A 17,656-nucleotide genomic window follows, 5' to 3' on the forward strand; every position below is an offset into this window, starting at 1 on the left:
GGTGATAAATCAGAAAGTGACAGAGCTGAGCATGACATAGATTGTATGGAATAAGTGCTGGATATTTTCTTAGTTTTGTCTGAGATGGAGTTAATTTTTCTTCCTAGTAGCTGGTATGGTGCTGTGTTTCATTACAGAATCACAGAATAGTTTGGGGATGAAAAGACCTTACAGATCACATAATTCCAACTCACCTCCCATGGGCAGGGACACCTTCCACTAGACCAGGTTGCTGAAAGCCCCATCCAAACTGGCCTTGAATGCATCAAGGGATGGGGCACAGATCTAATAGATCCATATCCTTCTTACACAGGGAGCCCCAGAGCTGAATGCAGTCCTTGAGGTGTGGCCTCACTAGGGCCAAATACAGAAGGGCAATCACTTCCCTACATCTGTTGACCACAGTATCCTTGGTACAAGGCAGGCCTGCTTGGCCAACTTAGCACACTGATGGCTCATATTCAGCCGACTATCCACCAATATCCCCAGGTCCTTTTCCCCTGGGCAGCTGTCCAGCCGCCCTTCCCACAGCATTGCATGGGGTTCTTGTGCCCCAAGTGCAGGACCCAGCACTTGGTCTTGTTGAACTTCATGCAGTTGGCCTCAGCCCATGGGTGCAGCAATCAACAAGACAGAAGTCACCTCACTAGCATTTTTAAAGCCATGGGCTGGCTGCTGCTCTTGCAGCTTCTTGGCTAGACACAGCCAAGCCTTGTGCCTCCTGCTCTCCAGTCATGGACTCAAGCTGAAGGGACAAGATGACCCATATGGGGGCCTTCTTTCTGTCTGGGTCCTCCTGGGTATGGAGGCAGAGGGGATCCCACAGTCAGCATGACAACCAGGTGGCTTCTGCTGGCCTAGCAGGGCCACTGGCAGATGTCAGCCCAAAAGTACAGATCCCAGGGAGAAGGCAAGGGTGACCTGCCAGCTACAGACATAAGTGACCTCACAGTCCCTTTCCGTGACACGTTCCTGCTGCTGCCCTATCAAGTGCAGAGACAGAAGTGACCTCACATTCCCTGCCACAGTCACATTCCTCCTGCTGGGGCTGGAGATCCTGATGCAGAGCTGACCTCTCTAGTCCCTTAGAGACAAGGGTTCACTTTTCTGGATTAGAAATTTAGCAGATGGGCTGTTCTGCTTAGGGTGTCAGGTCTGTGGTTAGGTTATGGGCAAGCTTTGTGGAATAGTTTTTTGTTTTACATCTGCCTAGAAGTCTAGGTTTATTGGAGCATGTTAATGCTAGTATTGAAGGCAGGAATTAGGGTGAGCACAAGAGTAAAGGCAAGGGCAAAGGACTATGGGCTGAGTTTTGCTTTATGGAATTCTTTGAGTTCAAGCATTAGAATAGAGGATTCTTGTCAGGGTTTTGGAGTAGCATTTAGGTTTAGGGATTTCTCTTTAAAACTCTTCAAATGTGGGTTTTCTTTAAAACTGGTTACTCTTTAAAATTGGCTAACGCCCTTACATCAATGTTTTAATTCTGTGTTAAAGCAGCATCAACATTAGCTGAAGCCTCTTACCTCTACTAAATTGTTGTAGAGGTTCACTCATCCTTCTCCCTCCCTCTCTAGGAATGTCTGGATCAGCCCCTGGCTTTGTGTTTCATGGATTACTGAGGGCAGATTGAGAGAAATCAGTCAAGTCAGGAAGGTGCTCAGAGCAAGGTGAGAGCAATGTGGGGAAGCAAGGTGGGTATCTACGTCCTGCAGGGAAACAGGTGCAGACGTGACAGCATAGGACAGTGTGTGGTGGTTATTGTCAAGGATCAAAAGATGAAAGGATGAAAGCCCCCGACGGAGCCAACAGCTTTGTCTGCTGGGCTCTTGTCTCCGTCAGTGATGCCTATGAGGAGACACCTCATCCTTACAGCAGTAGGGCCTCAGTGCCTCCTCATCCCCCTCCAGGAGCCTGGGAGATGTCCTCCTGTAGCCTTGTACTTGGCACTGCCCTTACCCACTGTGGACTGACCCAGGAAGAGTCCTAAACCTTGCTGGAGGGACAGGATCTCCCTTCCCAGAGGCTGGGGTCAGGGCCCGACTGTTGGACTTCATGGGACAAGGTTTCATCAAGGTTTCCTCAGCATCAGGGCCACCTTTCCTGGGCCTTGGTCTCCCCGTCATCACTGCCTGCCCTTTTCTGCTCTAACAAGTCCATGGGGAGGCCTTGTCAGTAATGTCCCTCAGTGGGACCGTTAGCACTGTGAGAGGCTTTGGAGTTTGCATCAGACTTGGACTACTTGAGAAGCTGCTTCAGCCACCCAGATAAAGCTCCTCTGCCAGGCACAGCATTGCTGGGGGCACTGCGTGCAGCTGGCATGGGGAGAGGAGAGAAGGGGGAGAGAGGTTCAGGGCAGCCAGGGGATGGGGAAGGCAGGGGAGAGCTGGCAGAAGGAGAAATGTTGCAAGCCACCTCCCCATGGTAAGTCTCTGGGTGCAGGGCAATGCCGCTGCACACCCTGCCAGGCTCTCCTGGAGCTGGCCCAGCCCTCAGCTGATGGGAGCTGTCAGGAGGACGCTCGGTGTTGGAGTTGAAGGGCATGCAGGGCTTGTGTGCTGCAGGGTCAGCGTGCAGGGCCCGAGGGCTCCCTTCTCTTGGGCCCGGCTGTAGGCAGTGCAGCCGGGGGTGCAGGCAGGGGTGGCCAGAGCTGTGGTGCAGAGCAGGGTCCCTGCTGTGCCCCAGGGGCTGTGTGCTGGGGCAGGGCCTCTGCCGCCTGCCAGGCTCAGCACTCAGCCTGCCTGGGGAGCTGCCCAGGGGCTGCGGGGAGAAGCTGCAGGTGGAAGGACCCCCCCTGGTACCGCAGGGCAGGGCAGGGTCCTGCTGCTGCCCAGAGCCTGCTGCCTGGGGAAGGCTGCTCACAGCCCCACACCTCCCTAGGGCACTGCACTACAGAACTGCCCGGCAAGAGCTACCTGAAGGCAGTGCACTTTTTAGAATCTGCTTCATTTTCCTGCCCATGTGCTGAGGCAGAAGGATGGTAATGGAGTAAGAACATCTGTAGTAGAGACTAAGGCTCCTTGAGCATTGCTGCTGCTCTGAGGCACCTCTCACACCTCAGCATACAGACTGTACCAACACCACCTTTGTTGTTTCTTAAGGAGTTATTTGACCTTCTCCATTCCTGCAGACAGGGAGATGACCTTGCCCAGTGGACTTCTCAGATCACTCAGGGTTCCCTTTTACCTGTTGCTGTAGACTAGGACTGACTGCTGCAGAGCCCACAGTACAGCCCCCTGCTTCTTTTGGCACCCTCAGAACACCAAGCAGAAGTAAGCCAAGCAGCTGCAGAAAGCTCTTCCTGTGAAAGGAATGGGAAAGAATATGTTCTGTGTGACTGTTCTATGAGACATACAAAGTATTTTGGTCAGAGAAGTCCTTAAATTTTGCAATGTCACTTCTTCTTTTCAACAGACTACCATGCTCAGGGGCAATAAATGTGTAACAACAGCTCCATCACTGAGTTCCTCCTGCTGGCATTCACAGAAACACGGGAGCTGCAGCTCCTACACTTCGCGCTCTTCCTGGGCATCTGCCTGGCTGCCCTCCTGGGCAATGGCCTCATCCTCACTGCCGTAGCCTGCGACCACCGCCTGCACACACCCATGTATTTCTTCCTCCTCAACAAGTTGGGGCACTTGTGTTTAGTTTTTCTTTGGCCTTTGGTTGTTTTGTTTTCATTGTGATGTCCTATGTACAGATCTTCAGGGCTGTGCTGAGGATGCCCTCTGAGCAGGGCCGGCAAAAAGCCTTTTCCACATGCCTCCCTCACCTGGCTGTGGTCTCCCTCTTTCTCAGCACAGTTATCTTTGCCCACCTGACGCCCCCATCAATTTCCTTCCCTTCCCTGGATGTTGTTCTGGCATTTCTGTACTTGGTGGTGCCTCCAGTAATGAACCCCTTCATCTACAGCATGAGGAACAAGGAGATCAAGGTTGCCATGTGGAAAGTGATGACTGTGTGTTTTTCTTCAGCAATATATTGCCTGCCTTCTTCTGTAAATCACTCGTAATGTAAATCATGATAGGTGAAGCCAGTGTTCTTGTGTTGTTATTGGTGTTCTGCTTTTTCTCAATTTTATTTTATCAAATATTTTCCACAAAGAAATATAACTCTTCAATTTGCTTGAGTATTTAAACCGATTAAAGTGACTTGTTGTCTTATATCCTTCCTCTGAGATGTTTTCTGTGGCTTCAGGGACAGTGTGCAGCGGTGGAGTGGAAAAGAGTCGTGGCAGTCCAGCCTGGGAGCACCAGCACTGGGTCCTTGCAGAGCTGCTCTCCTGCCACTGACACCCTCTCCTGCTGAGCCCTGTTGGCTGTTTAAGGCCTGGATGCTCCTGTAGCTTGGTGCCAGTGCTGCTGTGGGGCTGTGCTGGGACTGCAGGCAGGGACAGGCAGTGGGCACATGAGTGACACAGCTGGCCTCCAGAACAGCATTTCCCTCCTAAAAGGGCCGTGCCTGAAGGCTCACATCATCTTTCGGAGTTGCTGTCACATCAGAACGTTCTCAAAGAGAGTCCCAAAGGCTCCCTGGGACATAGGATGTGCTGGGAGAAGAGCAGGGCCTGTCCAGGTGCAGGAGAGACACAGGAACAGAAACCCTTTGCAGCTGCTGCTACCTGCAGGCACATCGTGCGCACATGGAGAGAGGAACAAGAGCAAGCACAAAGGCCATCGGCTATCCCTAGGGGTGTCATGAAGGCCAGTGGGGCAGAGTGTCCTCAGGATCATCCTTCCTGAAAGTAACAACCATGGGGCATCTGCCTGAATAGCAGATAATAGTCCAGGTGGAAGGCACCTTCAGAGACCATCTAGTCCAAAGTGCGAGACCTGAATGCAGCTCTGCAATGTGTTTCCTTGAACCCTCAAGGTCCCTGTGCCCATTCCTCATGCTGTGGGGCATCTCAGAGGAGGACAGAGCAGGGCGATGCACCCACCACAGGGCTGATGTGCCTCCCAGCCTCTGGCAGTGGCTGCAGGAGCCAGAGGGACCCTGCAAGTGCTGCCGTGCACTGTGTATGTGTAAGGCAGGGACTGGTGTCTCTGAACAGCCCAGTGTGGATGAGCAGTGCACGAGGCCAGCTCAGATATGGGCACCTCACAGAGCCTTGACCATTTCTCTGTGTAGAACTCCAGTAATTACCCCCAGTGTTCCCATGAGATTTTTGTCTCCCTCCTTGCACAGGTTCATTGCAAATGCCTCTCTCTGACATGTCATTCTACTCTGCCTTTTGGACTGGTGGTGACAGCAAACTGGTGGCTGTTGGTGACAGCCAACATGGCTTCACACAGGGCAGATTGTGCCTGACAAACCTGGTGGCCTTCTACAATGGGCTTACAGCATTGGTGGAGAGGGGAAGAGCACCTCACATCGTGAACTTTGACTTGTGCAAATCATTTGACACTGTCCCACACGATAGCCTTGTCTCTCAATTGAAGAGACATGGGTGTGATGGATGGATCACCTGGTGGGTGAGGAATTGTCTGGATGATCACCCTCAAGGAGCTGGAGTCTACAGCTCAATGTCCAAGTGGAGGTCAGTAAAGACTGGTGTTCCTCAGGGGTCAGTATAGGGACCAGCACTGTTTAACACTTTGTCAGTGACATGGACAGTGTGACTGAGTGCAGTCTCAGTGAGTATGCTGATGACACCAAGCTGGGTGGTGCAGTCAATACACTGAAGGGAAGGGATGATATGCAGATGGACCTGGACAGGCTTGAGAGATTTTCCTGTGGGAACCTCATGAGGTTCACAAAGGCCAAGTGCAAGGTCCTGCAGCTGGACTGGGGCAATCCCAAGCACAAATACCAGCTGGGTGGAGAATGGATAGAGAGCAGCTTTGAGGAGAAGGACCTGGAGTGTTGGTGGATGAGAAGCTCAACCTGTGCCAGTAATGTGAGTTTGCAGCCCAGAAAGCCAACTGTATTCTGGGCTGCATCAAAGAAGTTTGGCCCAAAGGTTGAGAGAGGTCATTCTCTCACTCAACTCTGCTCTTGGGAGACCCCTCCTGGATTACTGCATTCAGCTCTGGGGCCCCAAACTCAGCAAGGACATGGAAGTATTAGAAGTAGTCTAGAAGAGGCCAAAAACAGGATAGAGAGGCTGGGGCACCTTTTCAATGAAGACTGGCTGAGAAAGGTGGTTCTCTTCAGCCTGGAGAGACCCTATAGCAGCCTTCCAGTACCTAAAGGGGGCCTTTAGGTAATGTTTTAAAACTAAAAGAGGGTGCTTTAAAATTAGGAATAAGGAAGACATTCTTTCCTTTGGGGGTGGTGGTCAATGGAACAGGTTGCCCAGAGAAGCTGTGTCAACCCATCCCTTGCCCCTTCAAGGCCAGAAGCCTCCCATGCCAAACCACGATGGACACCCCCCCTGCAAAGTTGCTGTTTAACCTCATCTTTTCTGCATGGGGCCTCCTCTGCACCGCAGAACCCAATCTCAGCTCCTACTTTGCCACAAGTGCTCTGCATGGGCGCTACAGGGCCTAATTCTACCATGTCCTGCCCTGGCTCTGCCATCCCACTGGGCAGGGGAGAGGGTGACAACAGCAAAGGGATGTGTTTGGGTGTGGAACGTGGGGCCTGGCAGAGACAAGGAGTTGAGGGAGAGGACAGGGCGAGGCAGCAAAGGCAGCATGAGCAGTGGTGTTGGTGCGGGGCCACGTTTATACCAAGATCCTCAGTGGGCAGCAGCTGGCAGGAGGCAAAGGTGATACTGTAAAAGCCAGTCAAAATAACTCTCTAAGACTCAATTTGGAGTTTTAGAAAACAGGCGTTCTTTTACTGAGGTGATGGACACACAGGGGATCACTCCAGTGCTTACAGAACTGTTTGAGCTATAGGGGTTATATACAAGCAAAACAAACATGTTAATCAGATTTCCCCAAAACATATTCATACTACTTCCTGTAACTCATTAAAATCAGTAAGTGTCGCTGACACATGCACATTTGTTTCCCCTGTCTTTCAGGGGTCTCTGGTGGTCATCGGTAGTCTTCCTCACTATATTCATCAGTTGAATCCAGTTCTTGTCCATGCTCAAGTCATCGAAATCTTTCTTCTCTTATTCTTTCATCTTAGGCATGCATACAAAGCTTAGGTGGTTACACATCCAAGGATATATGCATAGCATGAGTTCCTCACCTAATCTTCTGACACATGCTCTAGGCCTGGGTCACCTTGCCCTCATTCTGAGATACAAGTCTGTAGGCTCTTATAAATAAAGCTGACTAATTAGTGACTAAGGTAACATCAGGGATGAAAGTTTCTAAACTTCCTTCTCTAACAGAACCTAGAAAAGGTTTCACCTATCTGCTAATGAAGTTTATCACATTTGATGCCATTGTTCTGTCAAGGAAGAGACCATTTTGCCTTTGATCTTGGTATCGAGGGAAGGCCAGGAAGTGCCTCCTAAGGCTGCTCCTGCCAGCAGAGACAAGGCCAGGGATGAGGGGAGGAGAGGGGAATGGAAGGGCGGTGGTGAGGTCCCTGCCGCTGTGTGGCCTGGTTGCCCTGCAGGAGATGTGCTGGCCAGCAGGCCTTGTGAGGTCACCCAGTACCTCACAGAGCACCCCAAGGCAGCAGGGATGGCACTGGAGAGGCGGCTGGCAGAGCCCAGCCAGGGGCTGCCTGTGGGTCCCCTCTGCTGCAGCCACCTGATGGAGCGTGGCAGGAGGAGGGCAGGCAGGGCTCGGGGCTACCATGCTCACAGTTCCCAGTTTCTTTACATGGTTCCTAACCTGAGACTTGTCCATCGACAGTGTTCCTTGCAAACGACCTTGTGAAACACTGGGATTTGGTGAATAAATCTCATTCTGTTTTCCAAGGAGAAGAGAGCCTCTCTTTCCCATCTTGTGATGCTCTGCTCTGCATCAGGGTCAGAACAGCTCCATACATCACAGCAGGCTTAGACCAGACTGCAGGAAGAGCAACCAGGAGGAGAGAGCTTGGGCACAACCAGGGATGCCATATGAGCCAGCAGTGTATACACGGATATGGTCACATCCACATTGGGATGCTCTAGGAGGAGTGTGTCCACCCGGGCAAGGGACTTCTCCTCTTCCATGACTCCACACTGGTGTGGCCCTAACTGGAAGAGGGCTTCCCAGTGTGAGGCTCCTTTTCTGAAGGACTAGGGAGGGATGGAGACGGTTCAGAGGAGGTGTGCCAAGACAGGGCTAGGGGTCACGTGTGTGGAGGCTGAGAGCCCTGCGCTTCATAGGCCTGGTGAAGCACAGGCTCAGAGCACCCTTGTAGGAGCTCCTGACAGATGGAAATCTGCTTTCAGAGATGATGGCACATTTTGGGTAGGGGTAAAGAGCATGAGAAAGGAAATCCACCAAGAAGTGGCTGTTTTGGAGGTCCAGAGTGGTGATGAGGAGAAAGAAATGCCACTCCAAGGGCAGTGCTGTGGTGACTCAGAGGGTGTCTGCTTCAGCCCATGGCTTGTGTTTCAAGTCAGAGGCAGTGAGCACAAGGAGTCCCTAGTATGGGTAGGGAGATGCTGTGGTAGGGAAGCAGGTTGGATGTCCCCAAGCTGCAGGGAAAATGGTTCAGGTATGTGACAGGATAGGACAACCTGTGGGGAGATGTCCAAGGGCACTGGCAGGGCTGGAAGGCCCTGACACAGCAGAAGTCTTTGTCCCCGTGGCTCTGGCTGTTGTCTCTGCCGCTGGGGCCTATGAGATGACACATGGTGCTCCTGGCACTGGAACCATGTGGCCTCCTTGCAGCCCTGTGCACTGGAGTTGTACTGTTGTCCTTTAGTTGCCATCACACACCCCAGATCCCACTGCCCCTTGAAGAGCAGCGTGAGGGACAGAAGCACTCTTCCCAGAGCTGGGTGTCAGGCCTTGGTGCTTGCTTTGATAAAACACATCAAGGTTTCCTTGCCATCAGGGCCACCTTTACTTTGCCTTTGCCTGCCTATCATCACTGCCTCCCGTTTCCTTTCCTAGCAAGTCCATGGGGGAGCTGTGGTGGTAATGGCCCCCAGTGGGACCAATTAACACTCCCAGAACCTTCAGCATTTCTCCTGGCCTTAACCTCTTGAACAGCCTGTGCTATCTCCTCTCAGCATCAGAGGTGCATGGACTCAGCGCCAAATACACCCTGGGGCTCGGCACAATGCAGAGAGCCCTCCTGTGCCCTCTTTCTGTCCAGCAGTTCCTTCAAGGCTTCAGGGCTTTTACGTCTAATTGGGGAGATTTCAGAAAGCTAGTGAATGGGGCACATTTCAATGAGCAGTTGATAATAAGGGAGTTTTCCCTTCAAGCTGGATTCTTTATTGATTTGTTTCAATTCCCTGCCCTCTTCCTTTGCTATTGATCCAGAGGGTCTCCTAAGGAGGCCTGGTCAGCTTGGAAAGGCAGTCCCTTGAGGCCAGGCACTCTGTGAGCAACCTTGCTCCTCACCTTCCCAGCCCCACCATTTCTCTCAGGAGCCACCTGGGACTTGCAGCACTTCTCCTCCCATCAGACTTCTCCAGTCAGGACTGCAGCTGCATGTTACAGCTCCTTTGCACCAACTCCCAGCCCTTTTCCCCACAGAACTGCCTGCACGCAGGCACAGAAGGACTGCTCCCCATTGAAAACCAACCAAAGTTAAGTGTGGTGCAGTTCAGTAAACAGTAAAACACTCTCCTCAGCTGTGTGCCCAGTGCAAGCTGCAGCTAATGAGGTTCACCTTCCCCAAGGGATGGCCATATAAGGACTGTTCTAGGCAGAGTGTTTGAAGTGATGAACACATGCTCTTTTATTTATATATTTATTTATTTATATTTTCTTTCCTATGTTGGAATAATTTGTTTACCTTTCCAGGCAGACCTTGATAGGTTCAGGGGCCCCTCTGTACTGAAGGTGTTTGCCTGGGGCTGGCAGCTGTCAAGAGGACCTGTGGGAGACCGGAGGCCCTCAGGAGCTGCAGGTGGAGGCTGGGCAGTGTGTCTCAAAGGATTGATACCGGCCATTAATAAATATGAAAACAAAGGAAAACAAAGTCGCAAAAATCATAAAAGTGGAAATGTGCATCCATAAATTATCAATGCTTTAGAAGTTTGCCTTTATTTCTGTTTAGTTTTGTTTTCTTTTTCTTTTTTTTTTTTTTTTTAAACGACATTTCAAAGCATTTCTAGTATTGTTAGGCCAACACCATCAAGTAAGATCATTCTGCATCTTGTACAAAGCCCTGTGCCCCCCAGAAGAATCTTATCATATCCATGGCAATTCACAGTCTTTGCAAAAAAGTACATAACACTGAGATGTGGACCTTGCTGCACAGATGGAAGAAAGCAGGACCACGAACATGCACGCAATATTCACTTTTCCAGGTGACAGATCCAGGAGATGTGGAAGTGTGGCAAAAGTAGAAAACATGCTCAGCTTTATGGCCAGGACAGAGTATGCATTTCCCTCCAGGTAGGAAAGACAATGAAAAATGAGACCGTCTCCGAGAGGAGCAGCGTGCAGAGGGAGAGAACTAACACCCCAGAAAAGCCCAGATCTCTTCCCACACCTCAGAGCACATCCAGGCAATGGACTTTCAGGTGCTTACAGCTGGAAGACAGGAGCTGGAGGTGTAATGCAGAGATGGCTGAGGCAGTGCCTCCCAGGCTACAGTAACAGCCAAGGGAGAAGAGGAGATGTTCACCTGCCTGGCGTTAGATGGTCCCCTACAGCACAGGAGGATTCAGGCTCCACAGCATCTCCTCTGGCACCACCAGAAACTGGACCTGAGGTCAAAGGACCATAAGGCATGTTGGCAGGGTCCTCAGGAAGCCTGCAGCCCAAGCTGTCACAAGCACGGTCAGAACAGGCTGTTCAGGGCTTGATCCTGTTGCATTCTGCAAAACCAGCAAAGATGGAGACTGCACAGCCTCTGGGTGACGCCTGGCTGAGCTCATGGTGAGAAGGCTTTTTGCCTTCTTTTTAGCCTGAAGCTCTCCTCTTTCACCTTCACAGCTGTTGTCTTTTGTCCTCCCACCCTGAACCCAGCTGAAGATCCTGGCTCCGCATCCTCCACAACCCCCTCAGAGATACAGCCAGAGGAGGTCCCCCTCGCCCTGCCCTTCCCCAGGCTGGACAAGCCCAGCAACCTCAGCCTCTCCTCACAGACAGAGTTCTCCAGAGCATCTTGGGGACCCTGTGCTAAACCTGCTACAGCTTGCTGACATCCCTCCTGTCCTGAGGACTCAAAATCTGGGTGCTGTCTTCTGGATCATCCCTTCCCTGCATTCCCTGGCCATTCCCGGCTCACACAGCCCAGTACACTGCTGGCTGTCCTTGCTGGTTACAATTCCTTTGTTATTATCCTCCCTTCCTTTTCTGTCCTCTTCAACTGTTTTTACCTTAACTGACAATTTCTTTCCATTTTCTGATTCTCTCCCGTATCCCTGAGCACAGAGGAGAGGGAGATTTTTGGCAAAGACTGAGGAAAAAGAAGGCACTGAGTCCCTCAGCCCCATCTGTGCCCGCTGCTATGAAATGACCTCTTTGGCACTGAGGAGACACGGGGGGATGCCTCCCATGACTGGCATGTTGGAATGGAAGGACGCGGGCCCTTTAGGAAGGACAGGCTGGGGACACAAGGTGGGGGCATTGCCCTCCCTGTCAAGGAGCAGCAAGTAGCATCCATCCCTGCAGCTCTGCCTGGGGATGGATGTGTTCATTTCTCAAATGAGTTCATTTTTCATACTTCAGAGAAAGGAAAGGCTTACATTTCAGACAATCTTTTATTACAAATCATTCTATCGCATCTATGGTCATAATTGCAAGTCGGCTGCCTCCAAAGCAGCAGGGAAGGACACGATCCTCTTTGTAGGATAGTTGCTGCCACAAACAAAGCCACTGATGCATTTCATTAGAGAAGCTGTTGCATCAGTGCACGGCCCTCTAAAAAGCATGTTTGCAAGCTAGGCTACAGATCTTGTAGGTACAGCTGTATCAGATGGAGAAGGAAGCATCCTGTGGTGATTCCCTTCACCCATTAGCCAAATGGGTACCATGCCCAAAACTCTGCTGGCAGAACAGATTGCTCAAGCACCCAAAGCAAAGTTAGATTAGTTAGCTCAATCCTGCCTTTCAATTCAGGGGTGGACAAAGAGCAAAGTGACGGCTTGTAGCAATTACCAATCTCTCACACAGGCGTTTCTATTACCAAAGATGCAGAGATGATAATGTCTGGCACAGCAGCAGTGACAAGCTAGTGGCAGCACCTTTTTCCACTGCCACAGTTGTTCATTATCTCTGTGAGACTCCAAGTATGTCGCTTTAGAGAGCAGGCATACCAAATGGAAATACTACTGCCCCCTGGAAACACTGCTGCTTATCATCTTATCATCAAAGTCTGCCTCTGCCTCCCTCATACCAGCTAGCACAAAACTTGAGTATTCCCCTCAACTTCAATCTATACAACATGGAGATAAAACACACAAAAAACACACCTAGAACACTTTCAGCTATGGTAAATGGAAATGGAAGATCTGAGAAAGGTTGAGGTCCCATGTGAAACTGTACCTAACTGCTGCCATATGGATGGCTGTACACTGATTGAGAAGTTCATCAACTTCTAGGCCAAAGGAGCAAACAGCAACAACAAAAATCCAACTACTTCTTGAGGTTTACCTAGCTGACTCTGTGAAAAACCTCTATGGCTTTTCCGGATATACTGACAGACATGTACAACAATGAAACCTGGAATCTGCTTCCTTAGGAAGACAGCTTTAAAAAGTAGTAACACCTCTACAAATTAGGTCACAGCTTAAGAATGTGACAAAAATTGTGTTGACAAGACCCCTTACCAAAGGGGATTCTTATCTGGTCATATTCTCCCCACACAGGACTCTCGCAGCACATAAACAGCAGCCCTTATCTGCTTTAGGCCAACATGCAGGACTCCTAGCAATTTTCCTCAATTCTAATTTCCTCATTCTAATTGCTAATTTCCCTCATCCTGCACTCTTCTCAAGATGGTCCTTACTCATGCCCTCTCCAACTCATGCAAAGGAACCTTTTACCTCACGTACATAGGGCCACTCTTTCCCATTTCCCCTGCTGGAGCCTAAGATAACCACTTTCCTCCCGAGAGGGACTGGCAAACCCTTATGACACTGCAATAGCATGGATGAGAAATTCTAAGACTGCATTTGGATGCAATTTCAGAAAAGTAGTCGCTTATCCATGGCTAGCTGGTTTATGTCAGCCTACAGAAATCTACATGAGGTGTGGAACCTAAACAGTCACAGTGCATTATAGGTTGATGTCGTGGTTTAACCCGACCGGCAGCTAAACACCACGCAGCCGTTCGCTCACCCTCCCCCCTCCCTCTCTGGGACGGGGGAGAGAAATGGAAAGTGAAGCCCGTGAGTTGAGATAAAGACAGTTTAATAAGACAGGAAAATAACAATAACAATAACAATAACAATAACAATAACAATGACAATAATACAATGATGATAATAGTACTACTACTAATAATATGTACAAACAAGTGATGAACAATGCAATTGCTCACCACCCGCTGCTCTGCAACAATTAAAACATCGGGGTGTTATCAGCACTCTTCTCATCCTAAGCCAAAACACAGCATTCCACCAGCTACTATGAAGAAAATTAACTCTGTTCTAACTGAAACCAGGACAGTTGAATACTTCACAATCTGTATGTCCTTCCAATTAATTGTTTTATTTGGCATTGGTTAACTGACTTAATTTGCAAGTGTACAGGTCACAAGAGGTCCTACATGAGTATTAAAAAAAGGCTGAAATTAGACATACTTTGAGCTCATAGTGATCCACAGTAACTACATTGTCTGGCTCCGTAGAAACTTGCACAGTGTTCTCAACACTCATCTGTTGCTGTTCTACCTGAGGATGTCCAGCAGGAGTCATGTGAAGTGTCCAGAAACTGGAATGACACAAATTTCTTCAGCCAGGTTTCCTGTTTATCTAGAATACAGTCTCAATGAAGTACCCTCCACCTGTAAAACACTCTCTTTCTACATAAACAGAGTCAGAATTGTTGTCGTCTTCACTGAGAAATACTTGGCTTCTCCCTTCTTTCCACCTAAAGTCACTGCTCCATAAAAATTAGAAACTAAGACAAAAACCAAACAAACCAAAAAAACCACAATCAATCAAAAAGCACTGGAGAAAAGGGTAACAGCTTAAAAAAAATAGTCATGTTGCCAACTCAGGTTAGGAAACACATCTTACACTGCTACACTAGGGCATAAGTCTCCTGTTCCATGTGTTACTTTGGATCCTCACATCTTGAAGTGTAGCTTTTTAACTGCACATTTCTGCTGCTCGTTATTGGAAAGTGCCTCGTATGATAAAAGAACATCAGTGATTGCTGCTTTTCAGTTAGGTACTGTTCGAAAAAACAGACTTTAAAATCAAAAAAACAGCACCTCCAGAAACACGTGGGCTTGGCTTGCATAATTAGAGGAGCAACATCACTATGGAATAAGCCATGGGATGATTTTTGGGAGCTGTAACAGAAAAAAACAGAGTGAAAGTGAAGGCTAAAGCTAATCGTCTTCGTCGAGAAGAAGGTGCTAACCAACCTGTTGGACTTTTCACTCACCATTTGAAGTTTGCCCTTCAGGATGGAGTTTCCCACCTTAGTGCTGAATGCCTAGGAAGCTCGGCACTCTCCGTTTCAGCACCAGGCTGAGTCCCATCCAAGTCTCCCCCGCTTCTCTCCCCGTCTCTCCCAGAAAATGTGATTTCCTTGCTCCTTGCCTGCTGTTCCAGCCTCTCCTCCCCTTTTTTCCTCCCCTCCCTCTCCTTAGGGGCCGGGACGCCTTCTGTAAGCAACTCGATATCCCAAATCCAATGAAGTTCCAGCCGTTTAGCAAAACGCCCAAAACCACAACACCCCCCCCTTGAAGGGGGGCAGAGCACAAGGCTGAGGAGCGCCCAAGCCGCTCCACGCGGCCCGTGAGGGTGGGGAGCGGGGCGGCAGCGGGAGAGCTTTGGTTTGTTTTCTTTCATGGTGCTTTTCCCCTGGTTGCAGAACTTTCCCATGCTTTGAGGCACAGAGCCATTCCTGGTTCATTTGGAGGACCGCCAGGCTTTGCTGAAGCACTCAAATTGTGGAGACATGTAGAAGTGCCCTAGATGACAGAGGTGATGATCTTGCTCCTAGCTGCACGTTCAAGTCCAAATGTCTCTTCCCTAACTTTTTGATGCACAAAGACTTGGTGGTAGCAGCTTTTGCAGTTTCCCCAATATCAGCAAGCCATTTATATCCAGTTATTCCAGGAGTAGAAGAATCTTGTCTATTTTCTGACTTTAGAGTGAAATTTAGTTTGACATCCTCTTAATGAAACTTCATTTTGTAAGCAGAATGAGCCCCCCCTCGAGGTTATCACAACTTCCCTCCTGTAGTAAAAATGATAGTACTCATCCTTGTAGGAGCAGCAATATGACGAAGCTCAACAACAATAAGAAGGGTTCTATGCTTTGGTGTAATGAACCTTACTCTTTTCTGGAGAGAGCTCCTCATAAACATATTTAGCAAGGTAGGGAGATGGGAGAAAAACTCTAACTAGATTTTAATTCTGCGATGAATAATGTCAAGCTTGACTGTTCCGCTGACCACTTGAATTTGAAGTGTGTTTTGCTGTTGTTGGTTTTTGTTTGTTGTGTTTTGTTTATACATGAAACACCGAGTTTATGTGAAAAGTTCTGCTGGAATATCTTTTTGCAAAGGATATTAAGCTTAAGTTATCCACAAGAAAATGGTTAGCTGATTTTTTTTTTCCCTGAAAATCCCAGACTTTTTTTCCCAGAATACCACAATTTTCTTTGCATACTATGGAGCACTGGCTTATAAACGTGGTGAAATTTCCCATTCTCAATGGGTCTAATCCAAGAATTCTTTTCTTCCATCTCTCCTCTGTCCTCTTCTTAATGTAGGCAGTTGACAAAGCCAAAATCAGACCGAAAAAGAGAATCTACTGCAGGTAAGAGGCTGTAACTCCCTAGGATACCTATTCATGCTGGTTATTGAAAAGGATGGCACTTGGTCACTCCATCTATTTCGTTTGGCCCCCAAACCTTCTAACCTTGTCAGCTCATTCGCTCATCAGTGACTTTTCTGTGAAGAGAGGTAGGTGCAAATAGGAGGATATTTTATGAATTCCTTGAAGGCTTGGGGAGAGAGCAGTGTGAATTCCATCTTGTTCGTAGGCACAAAGGAATGTGTTGTTTCCCAAATGTCTTATGGAAAACAATGGGCAGAGTTTTTTCTAAAAAGCAAGAGTTGGAGCTACCTGGTATTTGGGTATTTCTCTTGAAACAGTTCTTACCTCCTTGAGCTGTTAGATCATAATGCAGGAAATGAAAGTGCTGCATGCAAAAACAGGGTAATAAAATGTATACACCTTAGGAAGAGACTTAAAATGGAATAGTTTTTTTTTGAACACTGTCAGTTAGAGTTCTACATGAACAGAGTGAAAACAGCTTAGAGAAAGGTGTTGATTGTTTTCACTTTTCCAGACAAGAAGTAACTGGAGTAAACTTCCCTCCTGTGTGGCACAAACATCGCACATTAGTTTTTGTCAGACTAGCTTTCAGTCTATGAAAAAGTTTCTCTACAGATCATGCTTTTAAGTAGTTAGTTTCAATGTGCAGAACGATAAAAATGTGGAATGCAGTGGTCATGACAAGGACTTCTGATTTGGTATTTAAAGAAAAATCAATTCGTTTCAGTGTGTCTCTTGTTTGTTTGTTTACGTTTTACCAGAGCAATGGTGAAATCAAGAGAATCCCATCTTTACTGTCTCAAAATATTGTCTATGTTTCTGCATTTCAGTCACCAGAACGCTGAGGACCAGAGCAGATGAGAAAGCTGCAAGATGAGTTCATGGAGAAAATGGGGATTTGGAGGTCCGCCGAAGCTGCGGACTTCGATGAAGTCGTTACCCTACTACAAATCCATCCCTTCTGCTTGACAAATATATAAGAAAGTGTCCTGGTTTCAGTTAGGACAGCACTCTTCTCATCCTAAGCCAAAACATAGCATTCTACCAGCTACTAGGAAGAAAATTAACTCTGTCCTAACTGAAACCAGGACACAAAGTAAGTCTCCTTTTCCTGCAGGCCTACTCAAATGATCTTTCTGCGCAAGCCTTTGCGCTATGGCACGATATTGGCCTTGACTCGCTCGCTCTTTTGACAACAGAGAGGTATTGTCACTCCTGGCATTGAGAGTTCAGTGTATTTGGGGGTAGGCTGAGACCTCCTTACATGCCCCCCTTTGTGTTATGCATTGCTACTGGTAACTACTGGCCACCAGTGACCGTTACTGGTCAGGTATCAGAGGCTTTGGGAGTGTTTGGTCTGAGCATTCCATTGCTTAGCAGTTTTCATGGCTGGTGAGCGTAGGTGGTGCTCTCTTCACCGCTCTACTAATGGTCAGCTCTTTCCTTGGCCTACACCGGTATGTCCTGCTCTCCTTGGTAATAATTGATTCCTTGAAGTCGTGGTCCTTTGTAGCTTACTGCCAGACTGTTTAACCTGACTTTTGGGGGATTGGGCATTCGTGGCTGGTTAAGTCTGCCTGGACTGAGATGGTGTGAGAGAGGATGAACTCGGCAGGAGCTTCATGTCTAAAGAACTTGGGCCCAATTGGTTTAATTTGCTGCTGAGGTG

At 48.6% G+C, this 17,656-nt stretch overlaps 1 protein-coding gene across 1 annotated transcript in view; it reads right to left on the reverse strand.

The window, feature by feature from the left end:
- Positions 1–17,656, reverse strand: part of LOC140000586 (uncharacterized) — a 554,376-nt gene that overhangs the window by 533,776 nt on the left and 2,944 nt on the right. The gene's annotated exons all lie outside the window — the stretch shown is intronic.

This window comes from Anas platyrhynchos, chromosome W (assembly GCF_047663525.1).
Source record: "Anas platyrhynchos isolate ZD024472 breed Pekin duck chromosome W, IASCAAS_PekinDuck_T2T, whole genome shotgun sequence".
Lineage (NCBI taxonomy): Eukaryota > Metazoa > Chordata > Aves > Anseriformes > Anatidae > Anas > Anas platyrhynchos.